We start from the raw sequence: 25992 nt of genomic DNA, 5'->3' as shown, positions 1-25992 counted from the left end.
CCATCACTCTCACCTCCCACCCTTTGTGCCTGTCCAGGCACACCTGGGAGAAATGTTGCAGGGTTTAATGCGCTGCATCTCCTTATGGTGATGTTTACTGGGGCCATTAATGCCAATTCCCATCTCGTAAACCTTGCTGATGAGACATGTCTGGTTTGGGCAGAATTTAATAAGGCAGATACTGCATGTGGTGTATGGATTGTGAGGTTGTGGCCTAGCACGACATCTTCGCTTTTCGTCACTAGCAATGCTATCGCCGCAACGCTACGCAAGCATGTGGGGAGGGACCGCGCTACCGTATCTAGCTGAGCGCTGTAGTATGCAACTGGCCTGCTGGCGTCACCGTGTTTTTGTGTTAGTACACCTGCTGCGCACCCAGCACTTTCTGTTCCGTATAGTTCAAAGGGTTTCCCATAGTCTGGCATACCTAGTGCAGGTGCCTGCGTTAGACACTGTTTGAGTCTCTCAAATGCCGTTTCAGATTCGTCTGTATGCGAAATCCGATCAGGTTTGTTTGAGGAGACCATTTCCTGCAGAGGTAGTGCCAATATGGAAAACCCTGGGATCCAATTACGGCAATACCCACACATTCCTAAAAACGTTCTGATCTGTTGCTGGGTTTGTGGTAGTGTCATGTCTCTAATGGCTTGGATTCTATCAGCGGTCAGGTGTCTCAGTCCTTGTGTTAGACAGTGTCCCAAATATTTTACCTTAGCTTGGCATAATTGCAACTTGTCTTTGGAGACCTTGTGACCTGTGTCTGAAAGATGAAACAGGAGCTGTTTCGTATCTTTCAGAGAGGCTTCCAGTGAATCTGAACACAGTAGTAAATCGTCCACATACTGTATCAATACTGATCCACTTTCTGGTTGAAAAGACTGTAAACAATCATGCAAAGCCTGAGAAAATATACTTGGACTATCTATGAAACCTTGGGGTAATCGAGTCCACGTGTATTGGACTCCTCTGTATGTAAATGCAAACAAATATTGGCTGTCAGGGTGCAGAGGTACCGAAAAGAAAGCGGAGCAGAGGTCAATGACAGTGAAAAATTTGGCAGTGGGAGGAATTTGCATTAGGATGACAGCTGGATTAGGCACTACAGGGAATTGACTCTCAACTATTTTGTTAATCCCCCTTAGATCCTGCACTAGCCTGTAACCCCTCCCCCCACTCTTTTTAACAGGGAAGATGGGACTATTTGCTGTGCTGGACGTTCTTACTAGAATGCCCTGTTGTAGCAAGCGCTCTATTACGGGAAAAACTCCTAACTCCACCTCTGGCTTCAGAGGATACTGTGGGATTTTTGGAGCTATCCTACCATCTTTTACTTGCACTACTACTGGAGCTACGTTTGCCATTAATCCAGTGTCCTGTCCATCTTTTGTCCAAAGTGAATCTGGTATCTGAGATGTCATCTCTTCTACCTGGGATGGATTCCTATTTGTCATAATGGAATGTGACATTAATTTTGATGGGGAGTCTAACATATCTCGTACTTCTTGAGCGTGATTCTCAGGTATGTCCAAGAATACACCTTCAGGAGTACAATAGATGACGCAACCCATTTTGCATAGTAAGTCTCTTCCCAGGAGATTGGTAGGTGCCGATGCAGCCAGCAAAAAGGAATGCTTGGTATGCAAAGGTCCTATTGTAATCTCTGCTGGTTTGCTAACAGGGTAATGCTGGACTACTCCTGTTACTCCCATGGCTGGAACTGTCCTACCAGTGGTTCTCATGCCCACTGTCGAATTTATCACTGACTTGGCCGCCCCTGTGTCTACAAGAAAATTTAAAGTTTTACCAGCTACATTGATTGCAATCTCTGGTTCACTTCCAAGACTAGCAATCAACTTAACTGGCTGCAGATTACAGGTATGGCCACACCCCTATTGGGTATGGTGACCTCCCTGAATCCCAGTGGCAGCAACTACTTGTGGGGGAGTTAGCTGGGAACTACCAGAGGCGTGCCAATCTCTGTTCGGGGGGTATCTTTTTGTTTCCCCTGTATGTGGCTCAAAACTCCGCCTCTGTGGACCCTGCTCCCAATGTCGTGTGTGGTGTTGTTGTCTGGGGGGTTGAAAAGATCTTTGTACATTCTTTGATCTACATTCTCGTGCAAAATGTCCTGGTCTGTTACAAGAAAAACATGTTATTCCACTTGCCTTACCCACAGGATTCGGTGGTACATACGCAGGCTGCCTTGTGGTCAGCGCCTGTATACTTACGGACATCAACTTATCACTTTGCGACTCCCTGTGCCTAGTGATGTTTTTGTCGTGATCAACAGCAGCCTCTCTCAAAGTGGACACTGACAGACCTCGCCAACATGGTTGTGTGGTCTGTACCCTAGCCTTTAATGTTTCTTTCAAACCATCCATCAGTACAGATACTGCTACTTCTCGATGGTTTGGGTTGGTCTTTATGTCTTCTATACCAGTGTATTTTGCCATTTCTGATAATGCCCGGTGGAAATATTCTGCTGCCGTTTCAGACTCTTTTTGTTTGATGGAAAATAGTTTATTCCATTTAGCAACGGCTGGGAAATATTCTTTTAGCTGCAAATTTATCCTTTTTACATTATCCTGGTCGTACACATCTGTAAGTGGTACCTCTTTGTCTAGTCCACAATCAGCCAAGAATTTAACTGGGTCGACACTGGGGGGTAAGCAAGCTCTTAGCACTACCTGCCAATCCTTATTATTGGGCTCTAAAGTGTTTCCTAGATCCCTGATATATTTTTGGCTTGCCACTAAATCCTTTCTGGGGTCTGGGAATTCAGACACTATGGTCCTTAATTCCATTCTAGTGAACGGGCAATACATGGCGATGTTCCTGATGGGTGTGACTCCTGATGCATCTGTTTTCCCATTGGGAACTACTATCACCTTAACTGGATTAACTCTTATAACTTCACTCTGTGTAGATTCTACAGCTTGGGGTGTAAGTGTTTCAGTGTAATGCATGGTGCCGTACTTACCTGATGACACGACCTCACCTATCCCTCCGCTAGGGGCCTTCACTAATCTCGTGGCTGTTGATGTGCCTACTGTAGTCTCTGAAATGGTGGCTGCAAGAGAGAGAGCTGAAATTGTTGATGGATCGTCTTCTTGGTCACACTCCTGGGGAAGGTTCAAAACAGGGTACAACTTGCACGGGTTAATACTTGCATGGGTTATTTGGTTAACATCATTAACATTAACATGGTTACTAAGAGTTTTAGTTTTACAACCCAGTGCGTCTTTCTCCGTAATCAACTTCTCTCCTGATATATATGGTGGAGGAGGAGCTGTGGCTATCAGTTTCCTTACTGCCCCAGATCCTGCCGCCAGAGCCAAACCTCTCTGTATCTCACCTTCCTGGTGCCACAACTGTAAATAATCATAATGCTGAATTCGTCTCTTTGTTGGTTTTACGAGACATATCCTCCTCCTTAAATTTTGTAACACTTCCGGGCTGAAACTACCTATTCTTGGGAACTTGTCCCTGTCTTGTACAGTCATTCTCTCCCATTCATCACATAAAACCTCTGTGTGACTACCGTATTTTTCACACATAATGTATCTTGCCGACCCAACTGGTCGGTTCACAGAATCAACCTGAACCAGGGTTGATCGCCCCCTACCTGAGCAACTGGCCCCCATCGTCTGTAGGTGTTGCTTAGTCCTCCTTGGATTTTCTGTATCAAGGTTTTCAGCAAGCCTTTACAGACAACCAAATTACTCCACAGTAGGCCGGCGGTGGCGGTTTACCGAGTACCCCACTCACTCGCCCACCTCGACCAATACGACCTGATCACACCGATATGGTGCTGGCGTACTCGATACAGGGCCCCTATGGAACCTTCAGTTTACTGGAACATATGAGGGATACCCGCAGGACACTTACTCTTTCCAGTAAAGTTTAGGTTGTTGGATAGTTCCTGAGTGACCAGCGAACTTCCCTTCCAAAAATAAAAAATTACACAAATCACGTCAGAATGTACAAATAGCGTTTATGACCTTCGTACACAAATAGTACCGGTCAGGTTTACTAATGCACACAATTACGTGCGGTACAATCGTTCAGCACATAAGCAACTAATCTTATGTGCGGAGCGACCAGTGGAATCGAAAATTTCGGCTGCGAATTCCTTCAGCCAGAGCTTAATGGCCTATATGGGTTCTGCACCAACACCCCAGGCGTTGTGCCACTGGACTTTTATAGCGGACCTTTTTACCTTATGACCTCCTGGTCTTGTTACACTATGACCTCCTGGTCTTGTTACACCTTATGGTCCGCTATACTCTAATGCTCAAATATTTATTTAACCAGAGATGCCTCCCTAGCCACCGTATATGTCACTTACACGTATGTTCCTTGACGAGTACTCGGCTTTCCTTTTGGTTCCCCCTTTAAAATTGTATAAACACACTCACTCAACACATGTACACTTTTGTTTCTACCTCTATTTCTGCGCAGAAATTTGTCTTCAGCCCAAGTGTGTTACTAATTAGGAGCAGGATCTGTTAAACTAAATTTCGGGTTTTCCAAAAATTGATTTGCGTTATTTACCGCGTCGCGTTATCTACCGCTGTGCGTTACTTATCGCCTTTGCGCTAATTATCGCTTTGCGCTAAAATCCACTTTATCACAACTTGAGCTACGTGGACGTAACCAGACGCTACGTTGCGTAATGTACGCTGCGTGCGTCTGCCTTTCGGATTGCGTACGCTAGTCTTTGTTAGCGACACGTGTACGCAATGCAGAGGATCCACCGTAACACAATATTTATTTATCAATGTAGATGATCCCTGATCATCCACCGCAATCCACACTGCACACTGGCTGCCTCGTCTCTAAGACAAAACCGTGTTCTATACTTTAATTATTACTTTTACTATTAAATAACAGCAAATCTCTTTTTGCACTTTCTATCAACTATAAAAATTGGCAAACAGGAATAGTGATATACGAAAAATGAAATATACAAGTGGAAAGAAATGCAGGTATATGCGTGCGTACGCAAGACAAAAGAAAAATAAACAGTTTTAAAAGACACAAGCGTTTTGTTCTTACTTCCGGTTACCGGGTTCCTTCAGCACTCTTTACCTAAGCGAAGCAGACGCTTATCCCGTCAGCAACTGTGAGACAACCTCCCACCCTTTTGCTGGGGGATAAAGTCTGCTGATCTACCTAGTGCAGATGTGAAAAGGACCGGGCGAGCCCGCAATTGACAATGCTAAATTCCTTTGTCGTATAAACAACCCTTATGAAGCTAAGAACACTGTACGCTGTTTACTTAAGAAATACCGTAATGATACGCTATTTGCGTAACGATCGCTCAGCCGTAGGCGAGACGCTCAAGCGTCACGTTCGCTCACGGCCCAGCGATCACAGGACACGTTATTGGTTATGTCTAGGGGAAAGATTCGCTGTAACGTAGCGTACGCTCGAGACCACGAGGAGGTCACCAGCGGTGCAGACGCTCACAGCACAATACCTTTATATTTAAACCTTTTAACAATGTAATGCGCTATATACCTTAATGTGAATACAGGGTGTAAATGCAACTTTGTGTAGCCTGACTACCTACAAAGCTGTTTGAGCGTCACCGACGCTCAAGTGAACACTTAACACTATAGTAAATACACAGATACTGTTTTAGGGTTCCAAAGCCTATTATCTGTATTATATCTAGTATACTTGTAAAAGAGTAACACAGTACAAATGATACACTACAATATAACAAAGCCTTCCTAACCAAACACCTAACTAAGGGATAAACTACAATACTATCCTGGCCTAACACAATACAATACAATACTATAAAGTATAGTCTAGGGGAGTTACGAGAGAAAAGAGAAAATAGAGAGAGAGAAATAGACACAGAGGGAGAGAGAGGAATTGGCTCACAGAAAGACAATGATTACGGAGAGAACTTACGCACAAAGGGTATGATCGCCTGCGCCTCGATATCCAGCTCCCGATTATCAGCAGATAACCGTTGATGAGAGAGTGAGAGCTGGATGTGGTCGGCCTGCCTATTTATGCCCCACACACAATGCAATCTCCTGGTCCTACAATCCTTCAGTTTATTGGACACAGGAATTCGGCCCTGTACTGTAACCAAAGGTCATAGGTTGATTCATACAGGTGGGCTGTGCTGAGTTTAAACGGCTCAGGTGGGTGGGAAACTGGGTTTCCCGCCGCATACCTGAGTATGGGTAAATAATAGAAATGAACATAAACTTCTTATGTTCATAACTATTCGCACGAGCGATTAATACGCTCCAAACCAACACCGGAATATTGCTAATTAAATACTCTTCCGATGGGTATCAAACACTGCTGTATGACTCCTGTTAGACCCTTCGTGCAATACAAAGAGGGATTCCTCCGCTCAGGGACATTCTATCTAAACCAAACTTACAGAAACTATTGAGGGGAACATGATCTATAAACGACATTAATTGTGAACCTTTGTAACGAATGAGTCGCACGCTACGATCACATAAACTCTACCGTAAATGCGCATACTGCGCGTGCGAGTGCACGCTATTGCGGGTATGCGCTTCCACGGGAGAGCGTACGCATGCGCAGCACGGACCAGTGTGCGGTGCAAATATGGCAGTGTGCATTGAGACATTTTTCTGACTTCGACAGTGTGAATGTGTGTTTTGTTACTTACTGTTTGTTGTTTATAGTGGTGTGTACATTTTAGTTAGTTTTTGTTCTAAATACATTGTCATTCATTACCCCAGTAAATCATACATACATAGCGTCTTCTACAATGTTTGACACGGACACTGGAAGTTGTGTGATTTCAAGAATCAAATTTTTATTGTGTTACACAAATGTTATTTATATATATTTTTTTTAATGGTGTGTGCTGGGTGCCGTGCTTTGTGCTGGCTCACTGGCACGTGTTCGGGAGGATCGACGAACAGGGGAGGTTACTGGCGTTTGGCTAGGGGTCGTGGTTCCTGAGCTGGAGCTCACTTGTTGTGCTGCCATCAAAGAGATGTTGTGGCTTAAATTATGGATGCTGGCATTCAGTTGGTTGTTGGTTGCAGTGTGGCTGGCCACAATCCTCGACAATGACTCTTTCACAACCTGATTGTGTTGTATCAGTTGGATGAGTGTTTGCTGCTGGCGCTGTTGCTCATCAATGATGCGCGTCAAATGTGCCAGCATTTGATTGTTGTCTGCCCGGATTTGCTCCATAGAAGTGGCAATTCTGCCTACTTGGACAATCAGTCTGGCCGAGTTGCGACTAATGCGCGGCAGATGATGGGGCAGACTGGCAAGGTGTTGGGTGTGGGCGTTCAGGCAGGCATTGCTTTGGCTCTGTTGGGTTGTCCAACTGGACCAAAAGTCAGCGGGAATTTGTTGCTGGGGTGGAGCTTGGAGCAGTTGCGGACTAATGGAGGCCTGGGGGATATCCTGCGGCTGGGTTGGCTGGGTCGGAACAACGGGTGTTAGGTGCAGTGTGTAGGTGGCCTGTTGGTCTTGTTCTTGCTGGTCAACGTTGGGCATCAAGGTTGGTTCTGTATGGGGTGGGCAACATGCACTGTTTACTTTACAATTAATATATTTGGTAGTCCTAAACATTTCTAAATTAATAATACTCCATTCATTTTTTATTTTGAGTTGAGTTTTTCTAAACGAGGAATCTTTTGTTTCCAAACACATATATCCCATCACAGGCGTGCACATAGACTGACTGGCGGGATCCACACCTAACTACCTCCCCTCCACAGCATTATAGTGTTCTGTCACCTCCCCTGTCCAGGATATAGACTGCTCACCTGGATGGTCCAGAGGAGCGGATCAAGTAAGCAGTCTACATCCAGGACAGGGGAGGTGTGTGAACACTATAATGGTGTTGAGGGGGTGGTGGTGGATTTAGTTCGGTGAGTAATTTGCTGTTGTTTTTATGTGCACGTGTGTGGACTAAATTTAGTAAGATGGGTGTTCATTTTTAAATGTGATGTTGGCCATAGCAACCAATAAGACTTTGATAATTTATGCATTTGCACCTTCAAGAAGTTAATACGTGAAATCTGATTGGTTGTTATGGCAAACATGTCATCTCAACTACAACTCACATCATAGTAACTGTACTGTGTAGATTATTTTGAATGTGTTTAGTGTAAGTTTTTACTCACCAGATAACTGAGGTGATCGGGGCTCATCACTTTGTGGACTAGCCAATAGTGCCTGTGGTGGCTGGGGTGAGACTGCGGAGATGCGCCGCCTGGGTGGGGAAGATGGAGCCGCAGATTCTGAATCAAGACGCCGTGTCTTACTTGGCCTCCTGGGTAAGTTACCCGAGCCCTGTGATGGGCGCCTTAGAGGTGGGCGGCTTGCAGAAGAAGAACCTATGTGAATATATAAACATTAATATTTTGTACTTCTATGTGTTTGCAGAATATGTGACTACAGTGAATTCTTACCTGCAATCCCAGCATCCTCATCAGTTGGCAGTGGTCTGTCTGTGGCGGTGGTCTGGCGTACTGTTGAAAAAGTGATAACAACATTATGACCATACTTGGAAAACACATTGATAACTGCAAAACCTTAGTGTACTGTAACCATCTTGTACGTATTGTAAAGTAAACTAATTTCTGCTTAAGATCTTCTGGATTACTTAATTTGGTTTGTCTATAAAAATGAACATGGTGTTGCACTAAATAATTCTGTAACATTGATGAATTGTGTGCAAGATATTGCAGAGATTGATTACTTGCAACTTGACCCAAACTTTAAAAAAAAAATATATGCCAAAGAATTCCAAACACACAAGCAAATCATAAAAAACTGCTATTAGATACAACAGCTATGGGCAAGCAATATCTCAGATTAAGTATTGGAACTACACATACCAGCATGCACTGCACCTGATTTAACATTCAATAAAACAAAAAATCAGCCAAGGCATGATGGGAAATGCAGTTTAAAAACACAAATACAGCTTAAGGGTGCAGAGGCCTGCAATACATGACCAACACAATGTATGCATACTTAAAGAAACATTTGAATTTTGCAGCATGATTAGTTTTGAATATTTACAATATAAATAAAAATAAAAAAACTCACCATCCTGCGTTGGCCGGTCCGAATCCCGGACATGAGTTGCAGACACCACTTCTGCAGGAATCAGTGCCCGCACAGGCTCCTCCCAATCACGATAGGTTGCCCGGAAAGGGTGTCCACCCCCGGTTTGGCGGGCTGATTTGGCCTCCTTGGCCATCTTGGCCTTGAATCAGCGCTTGATGTCGTAAAACCTTTTGCGACACGTGTCCTCAGTCCGCCTCACCACACCCTCACTATTAACTGCCACTATAACTTTCCCCCACAGGACAGACTTCCTGCGGGAGGACACCTTGGCAGCATCCTGGCCAAACAATTGCCGATGATGCCTCATCAGCTCCCGCACCAACGCCATGTTTTCAGCATAGCTGAACTTTACATTACGGCCAGTCTTGGTAGTGGTGCGTGGCTGCGGAGCCACAGCACCATCACTATCACTTGAAAACTGAGCAACAGGCACCCCCTCCTCCTCCTTACTAACCTCCTCCCTCTCACTAACCCCCTCCACCTCACTCACCTCCTCCCTCTCACTCACCTCCTCCACCTCACTAACCTCCTCCCTCTCACTAACCTCCTCCACCACACTGACCTCTGAGTCAGACATAATGAGGACAAACGACACAAAACACAGAAAAAAGAACACAGAAAACACACTCCTCCACTACTACTACTACACACCACACAGCCAACACACACACTCACTCACAAACAATGACAAAAGACTTGAAAAAAAAAACAAGGACAAAAAAGTTAACAAACTTTGAAAAAACTATACAACAAATATGACAAGACTACTTACACACACAGTACAGCACTCAACAATCGCAAAACTCCTCTCCAAATCCACCAAAAACTCCACCAAACTCACCAACTCCTAATACACCTTCCTCTCTCCTCTCCACTAGCTAAACCCACGAGGTGCGGTGTGTTTGGGGCGGTTTTATAGTAATGTGCACAGACACTCCTCCATCACAAATACAACCAATCACGGACGCGTGACAAAAACGAAACTTAGGACTAAAAACGCGGCCGCGAAATAAAAAACACTGCCGTAACAGACATGTGACGCAGTCGTAAAAAAACCAGAAATCACGGCCGCAAAACATCAAAATCGTCCGCAAAAGAACCCATAAAAATACGAATGACATCGACATCGGACAACAGAAAAAAACCTAATACGACAGCTTAGTAAATTAGTCGTAATCAATTCAAAAAGGTTGCAAAATTACACTTTCGATGTCATTCGCGATTGAACTTTGACCACAAACAGAAAATTACGAATGTTAGTAAATATACCCCATGATGTCTTAAGTTCTGATCAATAAAGGTGCTTGCTTTTTCTGTCAATCTGCCTATGCCTGATGTGATAGGTCTTCCTGGTGGACACCTTTGATTTTTGTGAATTTTGGGTAGCATATAAAATATGGAGACCTTCGGATTATTCACTTGCAAGTACACTGCTCAAAAAATTAAAGGAAACACTAAAATAACACATCCTAGATTTGAATGAATTAAATATTCTTATTAAATACTTTGTTCTTTACATAGTTGAATGTGCTGACAACAAAATCACACAAATTATCAATGGAAATTAAATTTATTAACCCATGGAGGTCTGGATTTGGAGTCACACTCAAAATTAAAGTGGAAAAACACTACAGTCTGATCCAACTTTGATGTAATGTCCTTAAAACAAGTCAAAATGAGGCTCAGAAGTGTGTGTGGCCTTCACGTGCCTGTATGACCTCCCTACAACGCCTGGGCATGCTCCTGATGAGGTGGCGGATGGTCTCCTGAGGGATCTCCCAGACCTGGACTAAAGCATCCGTCAACTCCTGGACAGTCTGTGGTGCAACGTGGCGTTGGTGGATGGAGCGAGACATGATGTCCCAGATGTGCTCAATTGGATTCAGGTCTGGGGAACGGGCGGGCCAGTCCACAGCATCAATGCCTTCGTCTTGCAGGAACTGCTGACACACTCCAGCCACATCAGGTCTAGCATTGTCTTGCATTAGGAGGAACCCGGGGCCAACCGCACCAGCATGTGGTCTCACAAGGGGTCTGAGGATCTCATCTCGGTACCTAATGGCAGTTAGGCTACCTCTGGCGAGTACATGGAGGTCTGTGTGGCCCCCCAAAGAAATGCCACCCCACACTATTACTGACCCACTGCCAAACCGGTCATGCTGGAGGATGTTGCAGGCAGCAGAACGTTCTCCTTGGCGTCTCCAGACTGTCAGGTCTGTTACATGTGCTCAGTGAGAACCTGCTTTCATCTGTAAAGAGCGAAGGGCGACAGTGGTGAATTTGCCAATCTTGGTGTTCTCTGGCAAATGCCAAACGTCCTGCACGGTGTTGGGCTGTAAGTACAACCCCCACCTGTGAACGTCGGGCCCTCATACCACCCTCATGGAGTCTGTTTCTGATCATTTGAGTAGACACATGCACATTTGTGGCTTGCTGGAGGTCATTTTGCAGGGCTCTGGCAGCGCTCCTCCTGTTCCTCCTTGCACAAAGGCGGAGGTAGCGGTCCTGCTGCTGGGTTGTTGCCCTCCTACGGCCTCCTCCGCGTCTCCTGATGTACTGGCCTGTGTCCTGGTAGCGCCTCCATGCTCTGGACACTACGCTGAAAGACACAGCAAACCTTCTTGCCACAGCTCGCATTGATGTGCCATCCTGGATGAGCTGCACTAACTGAGCCACTTGTGTGGGTTGTAGACTCCGTCTCATGCTACCACTAGAGTGAAAGCACCGCCAGCTTTCAAAAGTGACCAAAACATCAGCCAGAAAGCATAGGAGCTGAGAAGTGGTCTGTGGTCACCACCTGCAGAACAACTCCTTTATTGTGTCTTGCTAATTGCCCATAATCTCCACCTGTATTCTATTCCATTTGCACAACAGCATGTGAAATTGATTGTCAATCAGTGTTGCTTCCTAAGTGGACAGTTTGATTTCACAGATTGACTTGGAGTTACATTGTGTTGTTTAAGTGTTCCCTTTATTTTTTGGAGCAGTGTATTTCACTTCCCTTTTGGTTATAATTTCATCCTGAAGTGCTTTTTTTGATCAGGGTGCCATATTCTTGCTGGAAATTGGCCATGGGATTGAAAATTTATTTTTTGTAAGTACTGACGTCTGATAATTGTCTATGGGCTTCTTTAAGATACATTTATCCCACAACACAATATTGCCCCCTTTTTGATGACTGTATCCTCCCATCTCTCAATTTCTTTTAGAGCCATCCTCTCTTCCTGATTTATATTTTCATTATTATACTTAGATCTTTTCTCAAAAATACAGTCCAATTCTTTGGATACGAGTTTAATAAAAACTTGTACCTGAGGGCTGATTTGGGGATTCGGGAAGAAAGTCGATTGTATATGTGGGGAAGGTCTTGAGACCTTTAGATTTGTCTCCTCTACGTCATTGATTGTATCAGATGACCGCTCCTCCAGAATTCTTAGAGCCTGTTGCTCCTCCTCTGCATCAAATGTCGGTGTTGCTTCAGGCTCAGTGTGCCGGAGTATCCTTATGTTTATGAAATTTCTGAACAATAGTTTGCGTGCATAGAGTTGTAGATCCTTTTGCACGTCAAATCTGTCCATATTCTTGGTGGGTGCAAAGCTCAGACCTTTTGACAGTAGTTTCATTTGTGTTGGGTCTAAAGTTCTATTTGTCCAATTGACAATTTGAAGATCATCAGTACCTAATACCTCTTGTACGGGCTCCTTATTCTTTGGGGATACCTCTCCCAATCCTTCTTGTTTCTTTTTCTTGAGTTTTCTCTCTCCCCGTCTGATTTTCTTGGGTCTAAAGGACCTCGATCTCCATCTCTTGTGCTGGGACACTGTTCTAAAAAATGAGCCCATTGCCATTTTGATGCGCATGTTCCACTTGCACTTTCTCCTTCCAAGGATTCCAGGATTTCAGATGAGCTATAATTGGTGGCGTTATTTAGGTCTTTCCTCTTTGACGTAATGTTCCACTTATATACCATGTTTTGTGTGTAATAATTTTTGTCTCTCAGGAACTTGGATCTCTTCCGTTCCATTAATCCTCTTTCAAATCTGTCCAAATCGTTCTTGTACTTTTCGTATGTTTTCTGGAATTCTTCCTTCTCAAATGCTTTTAATTTGTCCCCTATTTGGTCTATCTCATTTGTGCATTTTTCTAGCACCTGTATATCATGTTTGATTATATCCATCAAATTTCTTGAACATTTTAATAAAACATTTTAATAAAGCTGCTTCCCATTCTTTCTTTTAGATTTTCTTCCAGTTCGAAGGACGGAAATAATTTGGGTCGCAGACCTCTTGGGGTCATATATTTGATGTAGTATTCAAAATGTTGTTTTATTCGAGTGTGCCTTGGTCTGTTTATACAACAGGTTCTTCAGTTCTATAAGATTCTCTGTCAAATGGGTACCATTCGTCAAACCATGAGTGTTGTTCCTCATTCTACCTCTCACGCCTATTGCCTAGCTCTTTCGTTAGACTGAAGTGTGTCAGATTTTGTGCAGTTGTATGTTCTATATACCTTGCTTGGTATATTGTGGAGGCAAATGTATCAATTGACATCCTGCATGTGAACACTTGACTTCAGGCTTTAAGTATCAGCTGTAAGAACCACAAATGTATATCAGTAGAAGTCTCCAATAAATCACATCCACACGATAGAACGTGTTACTAAATAATTTTTATATTTTTTCACCAACACATGTTTATTATTTTTTCATTATAATATTTTCTTTCACATTTTTTTCTTTTTATTCACTCTTTAATACTTTGCTTTACTCATTCTGAAATAAGGCTGAAATAGAAAAAATATACGTTGAGCCCTACAGGCTCTCCGATAAAGGTGGTATGTTCATACCGAATTTTAATAAATGAAATAAAATTGTATTTTAAACAATAAAAATTTAAAGGGACCCAATAAAATCCGATTCTTTCTCTCTTTGTAAAAGTCCTTAACAGTGGGGAGTTCCTGGTCTATACTGCCACATCAGACGTAGACTGGGATCTTCTACATCCTACTGTATTCACTCTCCCATACCTGCTGCCATACCCAGTCTCTGCTGTGAGGCTTCGCTGTGTGATGATCACCTGAGAGTACACAGCAAGGCAGCAGAACATGTCTTATATGATCCCATCAGTTCCCTGGATACAGGAAATCATCCATCCATAAGATGATCCAGGTGTATTAACTGATCTGAGGATGCTACCTGTATCTGTGTGTTGCAGTTGTATCCAGAGAACATTTGGGAAACATGCAGAGTTTTTGGAGTAGGCCTCCAAGAAGTAGAAACTGAGAAATGTTCTGCAGAAATTTACACAAAAGAGAGTGGAGACGAAGAAAAAGAGTCGAGAGACGGGAGGAGAGCAGGAGAGAGAATCAGGGAAAAGCAGATGGTGTAAGAGACAGTCACTGCCCTGGAGAGACAGTCACTGCCCTGCTTAGAGACATCAGGAAGCAGCTGAAATACCTGGAGAAGAGAGTCCTGAGTGAGATCTTCAGAGACGAACAGTATGCTTCTCTCTGTCTCTGATCTGATCCAGCAGCTGGCAATAGATAAAAAATAAAGAAGGGGGGTGATCTGTCCAGGAAGATGTGCCACATTGAGGAGATGTGTAATATGTCTGATCCAGTGACTGTCTTTCAGGAACCAGACACAGGTGGTTAAGTAATGCTGAAAAAAGAGAGTGACATGAGAACCAGGTCCATGGTGCAGGAGATCTGGTTGTGGGTGATGTCTCAGAGATAGGATGTAACTGGTTTAAAAAAAAGGGATCTAAGTTCAGGAATCTGACAAGACTGCAGGATGTAAATACATTGGGTAATACAGAACCTAATGTAATCACAGCTATAAAGAATGGAAGCAATGTTCCAGAGCCTACAGACATACAGTAGCACTGGGTGTAAACACAACAGGTAATGCATAATCTTTTATAACAGGACTAGAAATAGGGCTCTACTTTACCGTATGGGAAACAACCTACAGATCTAATTTTGTATGTAAACTAGAGATGTGCGCTGACTCCCATGTTTTGGATCTGTATTTGGTTTTTACAAATCCTCCCTTGCGGGCTTTGGATCTTTATTTTTTATTTTATTTTTTTAAATATATTTTTATTCAAACATTACTTACCTTAATTTTACATTCGTTGTTTCCATCAAATTACAATATGTGTTTACATACCACATATGTGTCTTATAAAATACATGTCACTACATCTTAACAGAGTTGTGGAATTCAGTACATCAACTTATTATTAGTGATGCGCACCGGACATTTTTCGGGTTTTGAGTTTTGGATTCGGTTCCGCGGTCGTGTTTTGGATTCGGACGCGTTTTTTGTCGGATTCGGGTGTGAAAATTTTTTGTCGGATTCGGGTGTGTTTTGGATTCGGGTGTTTTTTTGTTTTTTTTTAACAAAAAGCAGCTTAAATCATAGAATTTGCGGGTCATTTTGATCCCATAGTATTATAAACCTCAATAACCGTAATTTCCACTCATTTAAAGTCAATTCTGAACACCTCACAATATTATTTTTAGTCCTAAAATTTGCACCGAGGTCGCTGGATGACTAAGCTAAGCGACCCAAAAGGGCGGCACAAACACCTGGCCCATCTAGGAGTGGCACTGCAGTGTCAGACAGGAGGGCAGATTTAAAAAATAGTCCCCAAACAGCACATGATGCAAAGAAAAGAAGAGGTGCACCAAGGTCGCTGGATGGTTAAGCTAAGCGACCCAAGTGGCCGACACAAACAACTGGCCCATCTAGGAGTGGCACTGCAGTGTCAGACCGGATAGCACTTCAAACAAAAGTCCCCAATCAGCAAATGATGCAAAGATAAATTAAAGAAAAAAGAGTTGCAAGATGGAATTGTTCTTGGGCCCTCCCACCCATCCTTATGTTGTATAAACAGGACATGCACACTTTAACAAACCCATCATTTCAGCGACAGGGTCTGCCACACGACTGTGACTGAAATGACTGGTTGGTTTGGGCCCCCCCCCAAAAAAAAGCAATCAGTCTCTCCTTGCAGAAACTGGCTCTACAGAAGCAAGATGTCCACCTCCTCCTCATCGTCCGATTCCTCATCCCTTTCACTGTGTACATCCCCCTCCTCACAGATTATTAATTTGTCCCCACTGGAATCCACCATCTCAGGTCCCTGTGTACTTTCTGGAGGCAATTGCTGGTGAATGTATCCACGGATGAATGGATTATAATTTATTTTGATGAACATCTTCTCCACATTTTCTGGAAGTAACCTCGTACGCCGATTGCTGACAAGGTGAGCGGCTGCACTAAGCACTCTTTCGGAGTACACACTGGAGGGGGGGCAACTTAGGTAAAATAAAGCCAGTTTCTGCAAGGGCCTCCAAATTGCCTCTTTTTCCTGCCAGTATACGTATACGTGCCTACTTGGATGCGGTCACTCATAATCCTCCACCATTCTTTCAGTGGTCGCAGAATCATATGCAGTGACAGTAGACGACATGTCAGTAATCGTTGGCAGGTCCTTCAGTCCGGACCAGATGTCAGCACTCGCTCCAGACTGCCCTGCATCACCGCCAGCGGGTGGGCTCGGAATTCTTAGCCTTTTCCTCGCAGCCCCAGTTGCGGGAGAATGTGAAGGAGGAGCTGTTGACGGGTCACGTTCCACTTGACTTGACAATTTTCTTACCAGCAGGTCTTTGAACCTCTGCAGACTTGTGTCTGCCGGAAAGAGATCCAACATAGGTTTTAAATCTAGGACCGAGCACGGTGGCCAAAATGTAGTGCTCTGATTTCAACAGATTGACCACCCGTTAACACCTGGTTAAGCGAATGAAGGGCTCCATCTACAAGTCCCACATGCCTAGCGGAATCGCTCCATTTTAACTCCTCCTTCAATCTCCAGCTTCTTCTGCAAAAGCCAGATGAGGGGAATGACCTGACTCAGTCTGGCAGTGTCTGAACTGACTTCACCTGTGGCAAGTTCAAAGGGTTGCAGAACCTTGTACAACGTTGAAATTCTCCACTGTGCTTGAGTCAGGTGCATTCCTCCTCTTTTGCCTATATCATAGGCAGATGTATAGGCTTAAATGGCCTTTTGCTGCTCCTCCATCCTCTGAAGCATATAGAGTGTTGAATTCCACCTGGTTACCACCTCTTGCTTCAGATGATGGCAGGGCAGGTTCAGGAGTGTTTGCTGGTGCTCCAGTCTTCGGCACGCGGTGGCTGAATGCCGAACGTGGCCCGCAATTCTTCTTGCCACCGACATCATCACCTGCACGCCCCTGTCGTTTTTAAAAACAATCTGCACCTCCAAATTCATTGTATGTGCAAAACATGGGACGTGCTGGAATTTGCCCAGAATTAATGCATGCACAATATTGGTGGCGTTGTCCGATGTCACAAATCCCCAGGAGAGTCCAATTGGGGTAAGCCAATCTGCGATGATGTTCCTCAGTTTCCGTAAGAGGTTGTCAGCTGTGTGCCTCTTATGCAAAGCTGTGATACAAAGCGTAGCCTGCTTAGGAACGAGTTGGCGTTTGGGAGATGCTGCTACTGGTGCCGCCGCTGTTCTTGCTGCGGGAGGTAATACATCTACCCAGTGGGCTGTCACAGTCATATAGTCCTTAGTCTGCCCTGCTCCACTTGTCCACATGTCCGTGGTTAAGTGGACAGTGGGTACAACTGTATTTTTTAGGACACTAGTGACTTTTTCTGACGTCTGTACATTCTCGGTATCGCCTGCCTAGAGAAGTGGAACCTAGATGGTATTTGGTACCGGAGACACACTACCTCAAGCAATTCCCTGCTAAGTTCCTGTGAACTAACGGCGGATACCGGACGCACATCTAACACCAACAGAGTTGTCAAGGCCTGAGTTATCCGCTTTGCAACAGGATGACTTCTGTGATATTTAATCTTCCTCGCAAAGGACTGTTGGACAGTCAATTGCTTACTGGAAGTAGTACAAGTGGTCTTCCGACTTCCCCTCTGGGATGACGATCGACTCCCAGCAGCAGCGCGCGTTCCACTCAAGGATTCATCGGTGGAATCCCAGTTAGGAGAGGACTCATCAGACTTGCCAGTGACATGGCCTGCAGGACTATTGGCGTTCCTGTCTAAGGAAGAAATTGACATTGAGGGAGTTCGTGGTGTGGTTTGCAGGAGCTTGGGTACAAGAGGAAGAAGGGATTTAGTTGTCAGTGGACTGCTTCCGCTGTCACCCAAAGTTTTTGAACTTGTCAATGACTTCTGATCAATGTGCTCCAGGTGACGTATAAGGGAGGATGTTCCTATGTGGTTAACGTCCTTACCCCTACTTATTACAGCTTGACAAAGGCAACACTTGGCTTGACACCAGTTGTCCGCATTTTCCACACCAAATAGGTGATTTTTTGTTTTGTTTGTATTTTGACCAGGCATGTCAATGGCCTTATTCATCCCACGGACAACAGGTGTCTCCCCGAGTGCCTGATTTAAACAAACCATCTCACCATCAGAATCCTCCTTGTCAAATTCCTCCTCAGCTCCAGCAACACCCATATCCTCATCCTGGTGTACTTCAACACTGACATCTTCAATTTGAATATCAGGAACTGGACTGTGGGTGCTCCTTCCAGCACTTGCAGGGGGCGTGCAAATGGTGGAAGGAGCCACCTCTTCCCGTGCAGTGTTGGGAAGGTCAGGCATTGCAGCCGACACAATTGGACTCTCCTTGGGGATTTGTGATTTAGAAGAATGCACAGTTCTTTGCTGTGCTTTTGCCAGCTTAACTCTTTTCATTTTTCTAGCGGGAGGATGAGTGCTTCCAACCTCCTGTGAAGCTGAACCACTAGCCATGAACATAGGCCAGGGCCTCAGCCGTTCCTTGCCACTCCGTGTCGTAAATGGCATATTGGCAAGTTTACGCTTCTCCTCAGATGCTTTTAATTTAGATTTTTGTGTCAGTTTACTGAACTTTTTTTTTTTAACAATGGTTTTTATTTTTTGATCACAAACAAACAAGGCCAGATACAACAGTACATGTTCAGTCCTTCATGAATAGGAGTTGACTGAATTGAATATCAAGCAGAAATACAATGATACAATGACAGCACAACGGTGTATACAATGTCCTAATCATGCACTACCAAATCCAGCGACAAACAAATATTGAACTAAACTAACAGATAGAGAAAGAAATGAAGTAAGACAAAAAGAGAGACAACACAGTGAGACACACAGGGGATAACATAGATACGGGTCAAGGTCCACAATTGGGAGTGTTCCCAGTACACCTAATAAAGTATATCCAGCAGTAGAAATGGCACTCAGAGACTTTTAAAGCGATGAAAAAGACATCTGTATTAGATGTTAAGACATCAAACGTTTAAACGTTTTCGGAGCTGTTGCCCCGTCCTCAGGATAACATCTACAGCAATAAACAAACATACAACACTTACATAAATACCCTTACCTGTCCCTCGATTCCCGCTCCGTCCAGCGCTCAAACTGCACGCCCGCCGGAAGCACCAGCTGCTGTACTTCCTGGTGCGCGGCCTCCGTCACTATGGATACCGCTATGCATGCGTTCCACAGCCAGCTTCCTGCGCTCCATTAGGCCAGCAGAGGATCCCGATGTGGCTGCAGCATGAGAACTGTAGGGAAGAGGAACAAAACAAAACAACTTTAAAAACACCCATAACAACATACAGATATTACAGAGGCTACATACAGGGTCAAGTTTACATACTGTTAACTAACAATGTCACCAGGAAATTAACACTATATGTTCACAGTGACTATAAATTATTAAAGCATGCTATTCCAATTGATTTTTTCATTTAACCCCATAGGGTTCGTAGTGCCAAGGCGGATGATCCAGCGGGATTCTTTTAATAACAATTGTTTAGCCCGGTCCCCACCCCGAAGGGAAACTGGCACATGATCTATAATATAGTATTTTAAATCATCTAATGTATGACCTGCCATTTTGAAATGTCGGGATACCGGCTGGTCAATGTCTTTCCCGTTTAAGGTCATATTGATTGCCGACCTGTGGGCATTCATCCTCTCCCTAAACTTACGGGTGGTCTGGCCAATATAATAAAGGCCACGGGGACACACAATAATGTACACTACATAGGTGGTAGTACATGTAAGGACAAACCTAATATCATAGATCTTGTCTAAATGCGGATGCTTGAATTCTCTACAAGCTACCATATATTTGCAAGTAGTGCAATTATGGCATCTGTAGCAGCCTGGGGGTTTGGTGTATACATTAGTAGGTTTTTTAATCCCTAACCCCGTAATATCGGCATGGACAAGTCTATCACGTAGGTTGTTACCACGTTTGAACGCTGCTAGGGGTCTCATGTTTTTGAAAATTGGAAGCTCCTTATCTGAGCTCACAATGGGCCAGAGTGCGTTAGTGGCTCTCCGGATAATTGGGCTTGCCGTGGTATAATTGCTCACCCAGGGAATAACCTTATCTTGGTGACGTTTAACTGGTTTCAGTAAACTAGATCTATCCATAGAAAGCACCTTCTTTTTTTGTTCCTCTAAGGTTATAGGACAATATCCCCTGTCTATGAATTTAGAAATAAGGCCATCCAAGGCCTCTGGTAGACGTTCAGGTTCGCTAGTGATGCGTGCAAAGCGCATCATCTGAGATAACGGGAGACCTTTCTTTAGGGCCACCGGATGGTGACTTGATGCCCTCAAAAAGGTGTTCCTATCAGTGCTTTTGGAATAAACATCTGTTATAATTTTACCATTATTGACTGTCACCCGTACATCAAGGAAGTTGGCACTACTGGTACTGTGGGTATACGTAAATTTGATTGGTGAGTCAAGACAATTAATGGAAGTCATAAGATGTACAAAACTTTCCTCCCCCCCCGGTCCATAAAAGAAAAACATCATCTATGTACCGGGTGAAAAACAATATTTCTCTAACGTCCTAAGTGGATGCTGGGACTCCGTAAGGACCATGGGGAATAGCGGCTCCGCAGGAGACAGGGCACAAAATAAAAGCTTGAGATATCAGGTGGTGTGCACTGGCTCCTCCCCCTATGACCCTCCTCCAAGCCAGTTAGATTTTTGTGCCCGGCCGAGAAGGGTGCAAACTAGGTAGCTCTCCAGAGCTGCTTAGAATAAAAGTTTAGTTAGGTTTTTTTATTTTCAGTGAGTCCTGCTGGCAACAGGCTCACTGCATCGTGGGACTAAGGGGAGAAGAAGCGAACTCACCTGAGTGCAGAGTGGATTGGGCTTCTTAGGCTACTGGACGTTAGCTCCAGAGGGACGATCACAGGTTCAGCCTGGATGGGTCACCGGAGCCGCGCCGCCGTCCCCCTTACAGAGCCAGAAGAGACGAAGGTCCGGTGAAAGCGGCGGCAGAAGACATCCTGTCTTCAAGACTAAGGTAGCGCACAGCACCGCAGCTGTGCGCCATTGCTCTCAGCACACTTCACACTCCGGTCACTGAGGGTGCAGGGCGCTGGGGGGGAGCGCCCTGAGACGCAATATAACACACATATACCTTAGCTGGCAAAAGGAATACATCACATATAGCTCCAGGGCTATATGGATGTATTTTTCCCCCTGCCATTTTACACAAAAAAGCGGGAGTTAAGGACGTCGTGAAGGGGCGGGGCCTATCTCCTCAGCACACTGGCGCCATTATTCCCTCACAGCTCCGCTGGAAGGACGGCTCCCTGATTCTCCCCTGCAGTACTGCATCTGATTCAGGGTAAAAAAGAGAAGGGGGGGCATTTTGGCAGCAAATAACTAGATTAACAGCAGCTATAAGGGATTAACACTTATATAAGGTTATCCCTATATATATATAGCGCTGGGTGTGTGCTGGCAGACTCTCCCTCTGTCTCTCCAAAGGGCTAAGTAGGGTCCTGTCCTCTATCAGAGCATTCCCGGTGTGTGTGCTGTGTGTCGGTACGCGTGTGTCGACATGTATGAGGAGGAAAATGAGGTGGAGGCGGAGCAGTTGCCTGTGTTAGTGATGTCACCCCCTAGGGAGTCGACACCTGACTGGATGATTGTGTTTAAGCAATTAAGTGATAATGTCAGCAATTTACAAAAAACTGTTGACGACATGAGAAAGCCGGCAAATCAATTAGTGCCTGTTCAGGCGTCTCAGACACCCTCAGGGGCCCTAAAACGGCCGCTACCTCAGTGGGTCGACACGGATCCAGATACAGATACTGAATCTAGTGTCGACGGTGACGAGACAAACGTAATGTCCAGTAGGGCCACACGTTACATGATCACGGCAATGAAAGAGGCATTGAACCTTTCTGACACTACAAATACCGCAAAGGCGGGTATTATGTGGGGTGTGAAAAAACTGCCAATAGTTTTTCCTGAGTCTGAGGAAATAAATGAGGTGTGTGATAAAGCGTGGGTTTCCCCCGATAAAAAACAGCTAATTTCTAATAAGTTATTAGCACTATACCCTTTCCCGCCAGAGGTTAGGGCACGGTGGGAAACACCCCCTAGGGTAGATAAGGCGCTCACACGTTTATCTAAACAAGTAGCGTTACCGTCCCCTGATACGGCCACCCTCAAAGAACCAGCTGATAGGAGGCTGGAAAATATCCTGAAAAGTATATACACACATACTGGTGTTATACTGCGACCAGCAATCGCATCAGCCTGGATGTGCAGTGCTGGAGTCGCATGGGCGGATTCCCTGACTGAGAATATTGATACCCTGGATAGGGACAATATTCTGTTAACTATAGAACATTTAAAGGATGCATTGCTATATATGCGTGATGCGCAGAGGGTTATTTGTACCCTGGCATCAAGAGTAAGCGCAATGTCCATCTCTGCCAGAAGAGCATTATGGACCAGACAGTGGTCAGGGGACACAGATTCCAAACGGCACATGGAAGTATTGCCGTATAAGGGGGAGGAGTTATTTGGGGCTGGTCTAACAGACCTGGTGGCCACGGCAACGGCTGGAAAATCCACCTTTTTACCCCAGGTTACTTCACATCAACAGAAAAAGACACAGTCTTTTCAAACTCAGTCCTTTCGTTCCCATAAGTACAAGCGAGCAAAAGGTCACTCTTTTCTGCCCAAGGGCAGAGGAAGAGGAAAAAGGCAGCACCATGCAGCCGCTTCCCAGGAGCAGAAGCCCTCCCCTGCTTCTGCCAAGTCTTCAGCATGACGCTGGGGCTTTACAAGCAGACTCAGACACGGTGGGGGCCCGTCTCAAGAATTTCAACGCGCAGTGGGCTCACTCGCAAGTGGATCCCTGGATTCTACAGGTAGTATCACAGGGGTACAAACTGGAATTCGAGGCGTTTCCTCCTCATCGGTTCCTGAAGTCTGCTTTACCAAAAGTCTCCCTCCGACAGGGAGGCAGTTCTGGAAGCCATTCACAAGCTGTACTCCCAGCAGGTGATAATCAAGGTACCCCTCTTACAACAGGGGAAGGGGTATTATTCCACACTATTTGTGGTACCGAAGCCGGAAGGCTCGGTGAGACCAATATTAAATCTAAAATCTTTGAACACTTACATAAAAAGGTTCAAATTCAAGATGGAGTCACTCAGAGCGGTGATAGCGAACCTGGAAGAGGGGGACTATATGGTGTCGCTGGACATCAAGGATGCTTATCTCCACGTCCCAATATATCCTTCTCACCAAGGGTACCTCAGGTTTGTAGTACAAAACTGTCATTATCAGTTTCAGACGCTGCCGTTTGGATTGTCCACGGCGCCTCGGGTCTTTACCAAGGTAATGGCCGAAATGATGATTCTTCTACGAAGAAAAGGCATCTTAATTATCCCTTACTTGGACGATCTCCTGATAAGGGCAAGAACCAAGGAACAGTTAGAAGTCGGAGTGGCACTATCTCAGGTAGTGCTAAGTCAGCACGGATGGATTCTAAATATTCCAAAATCGCAGCTGATTCCAACGACACGTCTACTGTTCTTAGGAATGATTCTGGACACAGTCCAGAAGAAGGTGTTTCTCCCGGAGGAGAAGGCCAGGGAGTTATCCGAGCTAGTCAGGAACCTCCTAAAACCAGGACAGGTCTCAGTGCACAAGGGTCCTGGGAAAAATGGTGGCTTCTTACGAAGCGATTCCATTCGGAAGATTCCATGCAAGAACTTTTCAGTGGGATCTACTGGGAAAATGGTCCGGATCGCATCTTCAGATGCATCAACGGATAACCCTGTCGCCAAGGACAAGGGTGTCTCTCCTGTGGTGGCTTCAGAGGGCTCATCTACTAGAGGGCCGCAGATTTGGCATTCAGGATTGGATCCTGGTAACCACGGATGCCAGCCTGAGAGGCTGGGGAGCAGTCACACAGGGAAGGAATTTCCAGGGCTTGTGGTCAAGCATGGAAACATCTCTTCATATAAACATTCTAGAACTAAGGGCCATTTACAATGCCTTAATTCAAGCAAAACCTCTGCTTCAGGGTCAGGCGGTGTTGATCCAGTCGGACAACATCACGTCAGTCGCCCACATAAACAGACAGGGCGGCACGAGAAGCAGGAGGGCAATGGCAGAAACTGCAAGGATTCTTCGCTGGGCGGAAAATCATGTGATAGCACTGTCAGCAGTGTTCATTCCGGGAGTGGACAACTGGGAAGCAGACTTCCTCAGCAGACACGACCTTCACCCGGGAGAGTGGGGACTTCACCCAGAAGTCTTCCACCAAATTGTAAACCGTTGGGAAAGACCAAAGGTGGACATGATGGCGTCACGTCTAAACAAAAAACTGGACAGATATTGCGCCAGGTCAAGGGACCCTCAGGCAATAGCAGTGGACGCTCTGGTAACGCCGTGGGTGTACCAGTCAGTGTATGTATTCCCTCCTCTGCCCCTCATACCGAAAGTATTGAGAATCATAAGAAGGAGAGGAGTAAGAACTATACTCGTGGTTCCGGATTGGCCAAGAAGGTCTTGGTACCCGGAACTTCAAGAGATGCTCACGGACGAACCGTGGCCTCTACCTCTAAGACAGGACCTGCTACTGCAGGGGCCTTGTCTGTTCCAAGACTTACCGCGGCTGCGTTTGACGGCATGGCGGTTGAACGCCGGATCCTGAAGGACAAGGGCATTCCAAAAAAAAAAGTCATCCCTACTCTGGTAAAAGCCAGAAAGGAAGTAACCGCAAAACATTATCACCGCATTTGGCGTAAATATGTTGCGTGGTGTGAGGCCAAGAAGGCCCCTACACAGGAATTTCAACTGGGTCGTTTCTTGCATTTCCTGCAAACAGGACTGTCTATGGGCCTAAAAGTAGGGTCCATTAAGGTTCAAATTTCGGCCCTGTCGATATTCTTCCAGAAAGAACTGGCTTCAGTACCTGAAGTTCAGACATTTGTGAAAGGGGTGCTGCACATACAGCCTCCTTTTGTGCCTCCAGTGGCACCTTGGGATCTCAATGTTGTGTTGAGATTTCTAAAATCACACTGGTTTGAACCATTGTCTACGGTAGATTTAAAATATCTCACGTGGAAGGTGTCGATGCTGTTGGCCTTGGCTTCAGCTAGGCGTGTGTCAGAATTGGCGGCTTTATCATGTAAAAGCCCTTACCTAAATTTTCATTCTGACAGGGCGGAATTGAGGACTCGTCCTCAATTTCTACCTAAGGTGGTTTCTGCATTTCACATGAACCAACCTATTGTGGTACCTGCGGCTACTAGGGACTTAGAGGACTCTAAGTTGCTGGACGTTGTCAGGGCCTTGAAAATATATGTTTCCAGGACGGCTGGAGTCAGGAAAACTGACTCGCTGTTTATCCTGTATGCACCCAACAAGCTGGGTGCTCCTGCTTCAAAGCAGACGATTGCTCGTTGGATTTGTAGTACAATTCAGCTTGCACATTCCGTGGCAGGATTGCCACAGCCAAAATCAGTAAAAGCCCATTCCACAAGGAAAGTGGGCTCATC

The sequence above is a fragment of the Pseudophryne corroboree genome, chromosome 4 (genome assembly GCF_028390025.1).
Source record: "Pseudophryne corroboree isolate aPseCor3 chromosome 4, aPseCor3.hap2, whole genome shotgun sequence".
Lineage (NCBI taxonomy): Eukaryota > Metazoa > Chordata > Amphibia > Anura > Myobatrachidae > Pseudophryne > Pseudophryne corroboree.
This window is presented reverse-complemented; position numbering follows the sequence as displayed.